Source organism: Leptidea sinapis, chromosome 12 (assembly GCF_905404315.1).
Source record: "Leptidea sinapis chromosome 12, ilLepSina1.1, whole genome shotgun sequence".
NCBI lineage: Eukaryota > Metazoa > Arthropoda > Insecta > Lepidoptera > Pieridae > Leptidea > Leptidea sinapis.
Window position 1 is genome coordinate 176149 of NC_066276.1, and position 12916 is coordinate 189064.

At 37.3% G+C, this 12916-nt stretch overlaps 1 pseudogene; it reads left to right on the top strand.

Annotated features, from left to right (window-relative positions):
* The first annotated feature begins 11129 nt into the window (after positions 1-11129).
* LOC126967309 (retinol dehydrogenase 13-like) lies at positions 11130-12309 on the top strand (annotated as a pseudogene).
* Positions 12310-12916: the final 607 nt, after the last annotated feature.

The following is a 12916-nucleotide window of genomic DNA, read 5'->3' on the forward strand; positions in this document are numbered from 1 at the left end:
TTATACTGCAACATCACCATACTTAAATATGACTTCATATTCCAATCCTACTTGCAAAATAACCTTTCGAAAAATGTTATATAGTGATAAAATAAAAATTGGACTTCTTAACCCTGGCTCGTTAGGAACGAAACATGACGAGTTTCTCGTAGCAGTGCAGCGACACGGTGTGGATTTGTTGGCTATAAACGAGACCTGGCTGCGCGCGGGGGAGGAGGGGCGCGCGCCAGCACCAGCTGGCTACAGACTGCTTCATGTTCCGCGCCCGCCTGCCGTTCGCTCGCGCGGGGGAGGAGTTGGGTTTTTTATAAAAAAAAATATAGGAGTACAGGTTTTGTTACCGCCTCAAACATGTATAGTAGAACAAATGTGGGTCAAACTTAAATTGCGAGGAAAAACATGTGTCCTAGGTACAGCATATCGGCCACCATGGTTGGATGTCGATTTATTTCTAAATACACTCACAGAAGCTGTTGGCTCATTTGTATGGTGTGAGCATTTAATTATATTAGGCGATTTTAATATCGATGGCTTAAACAAAACCAGTTTAAGTTATAAAAAGTTTGAAAACTTTATAACAGCGTTTGGTTTAGTGCAACATGTAACGCAACCAACACATTTTACGTCACATTCAGAATCCCTTCTAGATTTAGTCTGTACAAATAAAACGCTTAGTTTAGAGAGTATAGGGGTAGACTACATAGAGTCACTTAGTAGTCACGCATTTATAACGTGTACATTAAATATACCAAAAAATAAAACATAACCTAAACATATTGTATGCAGACCTATTAAAGACATTGATTCAATTAATTTCATTTATTCGCTGAACAATATTATCTGGAAAAAATTATTATTATTAACTAATGTAAATGAAATTGTATCTTTGCTGACATATTATATTATAAATTTGTTCGATTTTTACGCGCCAAAAAAAATATACATATTAAAGAAGCCCAATATCCATGGATTACTTATAACATTAAATTAATAATGAAACGTCGTGATGATGCACAAAAATTAGCAAAACAAACAAAACTTGAGTCACATATACAATTCTATAAGGAATTAAAACGGTATGTTCCTCAGGCTTTGCATAGGGAAAAGCAAGTGTATTTCAATACGTACATTAACTCTAATATTAATAATCCTCAAAAAATGTGGAAACACATAAAACATAATATTCGCATAAAATCAAAAGAACACAACCCATTACCGCCCCACTTAAATGATCCAAATAAAATTAATTCTCACTTTTTGAATATCCCTGGAACTAATCTAGTAACATTATCAACCCTTACGTATTTTGAATTTCACCGTTTCGGTAACTCTACTTTTGACTTTATGACTGTTGACGAAAATTCTACTCTTATGGCTATAAAAGAGCTCAAGTCGAACGCTATTGGTATTGATGACATTTCCCTAGACATGCTGCTCCTCACGCTATCACAGACTTTAACCATACTAACACACATTATTAACACTTCTTTCAAAACTAATACTTTTCCCGACCTTTGGCGACATGCCTTGATTCGTCCTCTGCCAAAAAATGACCTACTACACAATTTTTCCGACCTAAGACCAATTAGTATACTTCCCTGTCCTTCAAAAATTATAGAAAAAATTGTGCATAAGCAATTGATGAGTTACTTAGAAGCTCAAAATATACTACCGGATCACCAATCCGGTTTCAGAAAACAGCGAAGCACAACTACGGCCCTCATTGACGTAGTAGATAATATTTTGGCAGCGCAAGAGGAGAAAAAAGTAACAATTTTAATACTTCTTGATTTTTCACGTGCTTTTGAAACTTTAAATATAAATCTCTTCTTTCCAAGCTAGCGTACTATGGTTTTAGTGAAAATAGTATTAAGTGGTTTGAAAGCTATCTCACTAATAGAACACAGACGGTCTCAGTGATAGATGAGCAGGGTTTTTGAAGGTACCCATGTCGTATCGTCCCGGAAACACCGCACAAGGAAACTCATTCCACAGCTTTGTAGTACGTGGAAAAAAGCTCCTTGAAAACCGCACTGTGGAGGACCGCCACACATCCAGATGGTGGGGATGATATCCTAACAGGTGGAATTCGGTGGCAGGAATCAGGTTATACAGCTCTTCGGAACACTCCCCGTGATAAATGCGGTAGAAGACACACAATGAAGCGAAGTCTCTACGCAACGCCAAGTGATCCAGCCGTTCACAGAGCACTGGGTCCCCGACAATTCGAGCTGCTCTGCGTTGCACGCGGTCAAATGGATCGAGCTGATACTGGGGTGCGCCAGACCAGAGATGACAGCAATACTCCATGTGTGGCCGGACCTGCGCTTTGTACAGCGCTAGAATGTGGGCCGGCTTGAAGTATTGCCACGAGGGCTTTGCCCTCCAGATGGCCACGGAATTGACAATCGCTCGAGATTTCGAGACCCAATATTCCAATACTAGGCGAGGCTTTAAAGGAAGTGTTATCGAAGAGCGGTGATACGACAAATGGGGTTTTTTAGCCCATTCCGCAACCTTCTCGAGTGAGGACTCGATAGAAGACACAAGTTTCTCCCGGCACTGGTCGACGTTTTCCCGAGAGAGACCTGCATGGTCCGTGTATACAGCATCACCTGTGCTGTCGTCTGCATAGCAATGTATGTTGGAGGTCCAACATATCATTGATATGCAGAAGAAACCGTTACAACGACTTGTATGCTGTGCCCAGTGAGGAAGCTGGAGGTTCACTTGAATAAGCTCTCGGGAAGCCCAAATGATGGAAGTTTTGAGAGGAGCGCCTTGTGCCATACACGTTCAAAGGCCTTCGCTATATCCAGGCTAACTGCCAGGCCATCCCCCTTGCTTTCAATAGCCGCCGCCCATCTATGTGTTAGGTACACCAGAAGATCATCTGCCGACCGTCCATCTTCTTATCTTTGATATCCTTTCCAATAAAAAAAGAACCATCGAAATCAGTTGGCGCGATATTGAGGTATTCGTAAATTTATCATTATTTATATTAAATTATAATATTAATTATAATATATATACGTGTGTATAGCAAATTTAAGACTTTTATGGTTTTCTCATGGATGCCATTGTCAGTTATGGACCATGGATATTACAATTTACAAAAACGGGAAGCACCAGCTTTCAAATAAATGAATAATTATCAAAATCGGCTCACCCAGTCGAAAGTTTTGAGGTAACAAACATAAAAAAAAAACATACCGACGAATTGAGAACCTCCTCCTTTTTTGAAGTCGGTTAAAAGGATGTATGATAGGTTGCCAGTATAAGTATGTAGGTGCGATAATTATATTCAAATTCAAATTCAAATATTTTTATTCAAAATAGGATGTGAAATCACTTATTGAAAGTCAAAAAAAGCTACCACCCATTCCAAAGTGAATGCCTCAGGCCTGAGAAGAATGGGCGCAACAAACTCAGCGGGTTTTATTTTTCATCAAAAATATGTTTTACAATTAAAGTAACATTTACAAAGTAACATTGTACAATTAAACTTATTATTTAATAGCCTGAGGGCGGTCGCTCCATTCACAATCTGTGGTATCATTAAGAAAGTCATTTATGTTATAGTAACCTTTACCACACAAACGTTTTTAACAATTCTTTTGAATAACGTAACACCTTTGTTTTGAACATTTTCTGGGATCTTGTTGTAAAAGCATATACATCGCCCCACAAAAGACTTACTAACTCGACTAAGCCGAGTAGTAGGCATCATCAGTTTATGTCTGTTCCTGGTGTTAACATTATGGTTATGACAGTTTCTGGCAAATTCACTTATGTGCCTATGAACATACATTACATTATCAAGAATATATATATATATTTAGAATATATATAATATAATAATATGTAACAAGTAGTTCTGGTTATGTTTTTTTCGAAATAGTACCTATTTTTTGGCTTTGTTACTTTGAAATAAAAGCGCCAACTTGCGTTGCCGTTCAAATAAATTGTAAGTTATAGGTGACTATAACGTCAAATCATCGCACACATTGAGCGAGATAACTATTTGATACTTATTTATAATCGTAGATGTACTCACATTATCACCTCTGCTCTTGTGGCATTCTATCACAGAAATTAAAAATATCACAATATAAATAATAATACTGTATTTAACGTCTTGCATCTTGTAACATGTCTACGCAACACTGTAACTACATATGTATTAGGTAGCTAGGAAGCAGGGCCGTATCGTCCGTATCAAATATACAGGGGCTTCCCCGACTTGCGTAAACACAAATTCAAGGCAAGGAGAGTGTTTGTAAAAATTTTGTTAAAAATGAGAGATACTTAGATAATTATGATGAATAAATATTTCTTTTCTTTTTGTGAAAAATCTTTACCCTTCATTAGGGCCCCCAGGCAAATTTTTATACGGGGCCTCGTCAATTCACACTACGCCACTGAATCTTAATATATTATATAAATTAAGTGACACGTTGTTTGTCCGCGATGGAATCCTAAACTAATGAACTTATAATGATTTTAATTGGGATTACTTCATGGAGTGCAGTTTGGTCCAACTTGAGAGATAGGATACTTTCTATTTTGATTTGGGACCCATAATTATTTTTAATTTCAATATTTGTTTTGTATGGACATATTTTCTATGAGAAAATTTAGTGACGCACGATTTGACAGATCCGCTGTGAATCAATTTCATTATAACAACAGGGAGCATTTTTTTACGAAATAATTCTTGTTATTTTGAAATATTATTGGCAAATTCCTGTAAAACAGGTTTTTTTTATTATCTACAGAACAACGTCTGTCGGGTCAGCTAGTTATATAAAATTATTATTAGCGGTAGTAACCTCGAATATGATACCCATATTGCTGAATGCTGATATCATTATTTTTCGCGGCGGCCATATTGGATTTAAAAAAAATTGCACACGACGTTATGCGACAGAATTGCGATCTAAAGTTTTAATATTTAACTACTAAACTAATACATCAACCAATTATCAAAAATACATAGGTATTAAAAGAAAACAAAATTCAAACTTGCTAAAGTATCAAATTCATTTGTTTCCGCAACTAACTTTAAGTGCGTGTATGTGTTTGAGCTGTGTCAGTGTAGTGGTGCTATTCGATACCTCTCTGTATTGAGAACGCGTCCTTAATAATATAGTAATAGCATAAGTAGCATACCTACTTGATGTCTTGTTTAAGTCGTGTATCGGTCGCAGAGTTTCCTCTTCAACTTCCTACTTGATTTTGCTTTGTGGTTTTACCCACTTCGTATGAGATAATATTTAATATGACGTACAGCATGCCATGCAATAACTTAATAATCATTATAATGATTTAGACTTATTGGTCTCAGCTCAAACCAATTAATGATGTCAATTGTTCCGTCTTGCTTACTATTTTCTATCATCGCTCTGAAATTTTCAGTTAGTATTAGATAATTTATACTTCTTGATAGAATCCCGTGCTGTTAAACAACCGTTAAAAACAAACCAGGAATATTAGTTTAGTGTCCATGACAAGCTACGTCTTACAACTTCGATTTTTATGACATATATAGTAGTGTGCGTGAATTTCTCAAAATACAGGTTACAGGTGGGTACAGGCTTATTACACTTCACTGAATTTAGTCGTCTTAATTCAGTCCTTACTGAATTGAGAAAAGTATAATCGCATTCAGTAACCTAGCATCCTAAATTCAGAAGCAAGTGTGGTTTCTGACTGACTAAATCATTTAGAAGCCTAATTATAAACGCATTAAGGAAGTTGTAATCGAATTTAGTTAGTTCTAACAAAACAAATCTTGTAACTATATTTACAATACTATGACTACAATACAAGAATACTGGCAGCATTTCCGCGTTGGATTGCTAGGCTGATCCGTTGAGTTATCCGTTAGTTCTAAATTATATTTTCTTCGATGTTTTCACAGCTGTCATGATCTATCTAGGCGTATAATTATCTGAGCCTAAATAATTAAATGATTGTTTTATCACGTACCTAATAGCAGGTTTTTGTGAGACTTTCTGGCAAACATTCATTTATTGAAATAAAAAAAAATGATTTCTATACATATTACTGGAGCCTTATTATAATAGAGTTGGCCTGTGAGCATAGTCAAAATATTTCAGTTGTAGTAATAAATTAAATTAAATTCCAATTAGTGTCATAATTAAATCTATACGTCATATCGACAGACAATTAATTTGGCATAGAGATGAAATCTATGAGTGTTGTAAGCAAAATTCACATATGTGAGTAAATCACGTATAATATCCGTATTTTCTTTACTGATTCTTTTGATGATTCCTAATGACTGAATAAAATCTTTGTATCTTCTCTCCTATTTATTTAAACTTTTCTTTAGAAACTGCTTCAGCTATCTCTCTAGATACAACATATGATGGATTATTATTTCTAACATCTAATCTTTTTATTTCTACCGATATTATAGGTATGCCTTCTCCAGAATTATTCACATAACCTTTAACTAGTGTTTGAAGCGGATCTTCAGTAATAAATGGCTCTACGGTGTTAAACCTCTTTTCAACTACAGGTACAAAATGTTCAGGAAGTCCTCTATATTTTTCGTCTTCAGTCATTTTTTTTCAGTTAAGTTTGTTCGACTGAGGGCTGGTAACTCCTTAGGAATTCTAATAATTCTCCAACATCATTAGTGCCTTTGCCTAAGTTTTTTACCGCTCTGAAAGCTATGGGCTATAGCAAGAACCCTCTAAAAGCTCTCTTTTCATTCTTCAATACAAACTCCGCTTTGAGCAATAATTTTAATAAAAAGCCGTTTTTTTTAATGAATATAAGGGTCAAGACAAGCAGGACGTCAGCTGATGGAAAGTAACGCCCTTCCCATTACAATGCAGTGCCGCTCAAGATTATTGAAAAACCAAAAAAAAACTGAGCAGCACTACAACTGCGCTCTTCACCTTGAGATAAAAGATGTCAAGTCTCACTTGCAGTAATTTCACTAGGTACGGCGCCCTTCAGACCGAAACACAGGAATGTTTAGACATTACTGCTTCACGGTAGAAATACGTACCGTTGTGGTACCCATAATCTATCCGGCAACCAGTGCAAAGGAGTCTCCTACTGGTCCTACAGCCATTGGCGAAAGTATTAAATAAGTATCTAGAAGCACCTGAACTATCACCAAACACTGCAATGTTCATGTATATTTTCTTTAACCCAGTGAAGAGTTATTACCGTATCTTTCAATCCGCCATTTCCTGGAACTTTACGTAAACGAGCATCTCTAATCTGAAGAAGTAAATCAAGTGAGAACATGTCCAAGTTAACGGAACCAGACATATAAGAGCCATTTGAATGAAAACCATCACTGGTATTTTGGATTCAGGGTTGTGTGACTTGGTGTAGACGTTAACAAAAAGGCACTGCCATCCATGTATCGTACGACGTTGATGTCATATTGCTTCTCGCATATATCTTTAAATATATCATTTAAGTGAGAATGGCAAACCCTGCCTTGGGAACTCAATCACATAACAAAACAGATGTGTATTATCAGCTCACGAAATACTTCCATTTAATATAAAAGTTAAAAAAAAATTCGTAAACTTGATTTAATATTATCATTCATAAAAGCAATAGATAATTAGTCTTAGGGCAATGCTCACCCATTCTTCCCTATCATTTCAAAGTCCTTTATATAAAAAAAAATCTATATGTTTTTTTATGGAAGAGGGAGGCATACGAGCTTACGGGTTACCTGATAGTGATCACCACTGTCCACATTCCCCTGCGATACCGTAGGAATCTCAGGTGCAATGCCAGCCTTTTGGAACCTGCTTTTTTTAATGTAGACACATTTGTGTTGTGTCAAAAAAATCTTTGAAAATCGTAATGTCCTCTTCATTCAATTGGTGAGGATGATATCAAAGTGTATGGCGTTGCGAAGGTGGAATCCGGCTGCAGGAATCAGGGCAAACAGCTCTTTGGGGCTGCCGCGATATTTGAAATCGCTGAAGATTTCGAGCTCTAGAATTACGATACTAGGCGAGTTTATTTAATTTATTTTATGTACGGTCTAAGTTTTCTGATATTGTTAGTCTTTTTTTAAATATTTTATGTAATACTTATCTGCGTATCTTGTTTTTTTTAAATACTGTATTAGGTAACAACTTCGTTGTCCGTGACTTCACTTGTTCATGGTGCTGTTTCTGCCAACGGCCTTGAGTATCTGGGCGGAGCGAGATGTTTTCCCCGCACCTACCGGGCCTCCGCTATTATTCGCTGACCGCGCGGCCGCGCTGTAATCTGCTACTGGGTCATCGTTGCGTCGTGCGTGCGGGCTGGTGTTGTCGAACTATCGATACTTTGGTTATCGATATATGATTTAATATAAGCCGGAAATCATCTATAATATCTATAGCGCTATCGATATAACATTCAATATTAAGGTTCAATTATACTATAGTATTGCTTTTTATTTTTGTTTATCGATATTATTTGGCGTCAATTATCAATTTTAATATCCTATTGATAAAGGACTATTGAACTGAAACACTTTTGCGTGTCATGACTGTCGTTTTTTTTAGGTAGGTACATTTTATTTCAATGGTACAACCCCGGCGAATCAACATGACACCTGGCTCAAATGTCGTTTGGGCAATGAACATTGTGCAAAAAAGTTTTTATTTCCATTTTACTTTCTCGTACGAAAACGAATAATATATATTTTTTTTAACGTCTTATATAAGTATATTATTAAATAACATAGGTAGGCTTTACGTAGTAACATGTAGTTGTTATTCGATTTAAATGTAAATAAAATTAACAGGAAAAAAACGTAAGGTTTTTTTGAGATCAGCATAGCAATGATATGTTGGACACCTCCAACATACATTGCTATGCAGACGACAGCTTTGGTGATTCCGTATACACGGGCCATGCAGGTCTCTCTCGGGTAATCGTCGACCAGAACCTTGAACCATTCCACCAAAAAAACCCCATTTGTCGTATCACTGCTCTTCGACAACACTTCCCTTGAAGCCTCACCTAGTATCGGAATACTGGGTGTCAAAATCTCGAGGGCCAAGCCAAATTGGCTTCGAAGAAGCTGGGCGTTATTAAAAGAGCACGGCAATACTTCACGCACACCCATATTCTAGCGCAGTACAAAGCGCAGAAGCGGCTTGAATTGTCGGGGACCCAGTGGCTGGATCATTTGGCGTTGCGTAGAACCGTCGCTTCATTGTGTGTCTTCTACCGCATTTATTCCGAGGAGCTGTTTAACCTGATTCCTGCCGCCGAATTCCACCTTCGCACTACACGCCACAAGTTAGGATATCATCCCCACCATCTGGATGTTTGGCGGTCCTCCACAGTGCGGTTTTCAAGGAGCTTTCTTCCACGTACATCAAAGCTGTGGAATGAACTTCCTTGTGCGGTGTTTCCGGGACGATATGACATGGGTACCTTCAAAAAAAGCGGATACAACTTCCTTAAAGGCCGGCAACGCTCCTGTTATTCCTATGGTGTTGCAAGTGAATGTGGGTGGCGGTGATCACTTAACACCAGGTGACCTGTACACTTCATGCTACGTTTGCCATTTCTCATTCTATCTCAATCTCCTTCTCCCTCTTAGATAAAAACCTCCCATATTTTCGTGACACTTTATTGACACATATAGACACTGATTGACTGATAATAAATGATCCCAAGTTCGTTCTCTGCACCCTTGAAAACCTCGGATTCGATATACATCGTGTTGAAATCATAATTTGCGCGGCGGCCATCTTCGATTTTAAAAATGATACCAAATTCGTTCACTGCACCCTCGAGAACCTCGGATTCGATATCGATAGTGTCGAAATCATAAATTTGCGCGGCAGCCATCTTAGATTTAAAAAAAACCTGCACGAAACATGGCTAGTAGGGAAGATGTTCTACTTACCAGCGGCCGCGCGCTAAATCAGCACGATACAAGGCTAGTAGAGAAGCCCGAAAGTAAGAAATACTTATCTTCAATCGGTGTCAATCGCTCTCTCCCTTGATCAAAAACCTCCTCCTCTTCTTGAACAAAAATGTTTCAAATTTCCGTTTCCGCTTCATTTGTAAAAATTTTACCCTCATGCGCCTAAAGAAGTTTCACTTCAAAAACTTTTTGCTCACTGTACATTGCACAAATTTTACACACAGGACATTTGAGCCAGGCGTCATGTTCATTCGCCCGAGTTGTACCATAGAAATAAAATTAACATACCTAATATAAATGAGAGGACACGCAAAAGTGTTTCAGTTCAATAGTCCTCTATCAATAGGATATTATAACAGCTGATAATTGAAACCAAATAATATCAATAAACTATCGATAGTATCGATATTTTCGATACACAGTTATACTATAGTATACTTGAACCTAAATATTCAATGTTATATCGATAGCCCTATAGATATTATAGATGATTTCCGGCGTATAATAAATCATATATCGTTAACCAAAGTATCGATAGTTCGACAACAGCAGCCCGCATGCACGACGCAAAATGAAATTTTATTATTTACTATTATACTAATAATTATTATACTAAAATAAAACAAGTGTCACTAAAGCGGGATACGCGAGTTAGTGCACCATAAAATTACAACAAGTAGCGTGACCTATCCGTCCGACAGTCCGACTTACACTACCGCCCGTCGCGTCGCTCGCGCACGGACACCCGCCCATGCGAATTTATATAGAAAACAAGGAATAGCTATTTTTAACCTAAAGTATTTATATTGAGTCGCCAATCGTACACTTTGTGAAAAATATCTAGCCAAAAATTTATGCTAAGGAAAAATACTGAAATTCAATGCCGTTTAGAAGTAGTTACAAGAATTCAAACAAAAAAGGTTTCACTTTGAGATTTTTTTTCATCTATTTATAACATTATAAGAATAATTTCAAACGTTCACACTAAAATATAAAGTCCAATAAATAACATATATTTTTTTTTGTTCATTTATATTCACTCAATAAAGAACAGTTACAGGGAAAAAAACACTTATTGACATATACACCTTAAGGCCCCCACTGAAAACCAGCGCTGCAGCTTGCTGCAGCATGATGCTGAGTGAGAGAGAGACCTATTATTTGGCCACACGTGACACTTGGCAATGCTATGTGTAAGTCTAAAAAATCTCTTAATGGGCGAACGGCTATAGTGACTGGTGGAAGTAAAGGACTTGGCTTTGAAATAGCGAAAGATTTCGCCATGCGAGGTGCCAAAGTAATATTTGCTAGTCGATTTGAAGAAGAAGGCGTGAAAGCAGAAAAAGAGATCAGTAAGCAAACAGGAAACTGTAATGTAATTTTCAAGGTCCTCGATTTGTCTTCATTGAAATCTATTCGTGAATTCGCTAATAATATTACTAAAAATGAAAAGAGATTAGATATTTTAGTCAACAACGCAGGGGTTGGTATTTCCGTTGATTGTGTCACAAAAGACGGCATGCATTTTATCATGCAGGTAAATTACTACGGTCATTTCTTGCTGACGATTCTTCTGCTACCGTTACTGAAAACATCGGGTTCTACCGAGGAGCCAGCTAGAATTGTGAATATGTCATCGTTTCTTCACAGGTATGCAAGTTCCGATATAGATAATTATAATCGTTCCAGTTATTGGTGGAATTTGAGGGTATATTGTAACAGCAAGTTCAGCCTTGTGCTGTTTAGCCGAGAATTAAGTCGCTGATTGAGAAGAAGCAATGTTGTCATCAACTGTTCTGATCCAGAAATGTGCGCAACAAGAATACACAAACTACATGAACAGTTAAGCTTAAGGTTAATCACGGATATATATACTAACTGTACGTTTTCTTCAAAACTCCGCGGGAAGGTGCCCAAAGTGCAATTTATGCGGCCATTGAAGACACTGGTACAGTGAGTGGTCTATATTTTGCAAACTGTGATCAAATCAAAGCGTCATCTCTGGCAAATGACAATTACTTAGGCAAAAAGTTATGGTAGCAATCTGTTAACCTTGTCAAATTAAACGATGAAGAATTGAACAGTGGTTTCAAATAGATCTTAATATTTTTTCGTCAGTTGATTCCATGTACCGTACCGTGAATGTTATATAGAATTTAAACAATTTCCCTTAATTTTAAATAGATAGATACTATCACTATTAAAATATTTCACTTATTTTGTTTTTTCATTATTAAAAATCCTGACAATTGATGTCTTTCACTTACAGCTTAGCCGCGCCCTCTATACTGAGCACATCACGGCGGGCAGCAGCTTTCTTGAGGGGTTCTTTCTTCCTTCCTACACACTATCAGAGTTTCGTCCCATAAGCCATTGCATATTCCGGTATTTTAAATTCATCACGTTTCGTTTCATTTTTATATGATATTTCCAGGTCAGGCGCCTGTCTAGATGGATTCCAAGATGTTTAAAGCTCTCTGTTTGTGGTAAGATAGAATAACCAAGTGTAACGCACGGGCAGTTATCCCTTCTCAGAGTAAAGATTATATGTTGAGAATTGGTAGCGTTAGCACGCAGTCGCGATATGCAGAGCCAATTATTATTTTCACCAGTGCGAGGCACCTTTGCACAGAATGCCGGCTACATTTTGGGTATTATAACGGCGCCTTTTTCTGCCGTGAAGCAGTAATGTATAATCATTACTGTGTTTAGGTATAAAGAGCGCCGTAGCAAGTGAAATTACCGGGCAAATGTGACTTAACATCTTACGTCTCAAGGTGACGAAAGCAATTCTAAGCGCCACTACCGCTTAGAATTTGTGGGTTTTTCAAGAATCCTGAGCGGCATTGCATTTTAATGGGCAGGGCGTATCAATTACCATCAGCTGAACGTCTTGCTCGTCTCGTCCCTTATTATCGTTAAAAAAAGGATCTTCATCGACGGGCAGAAATGCTATATCGTCAATGTATGCTGTAA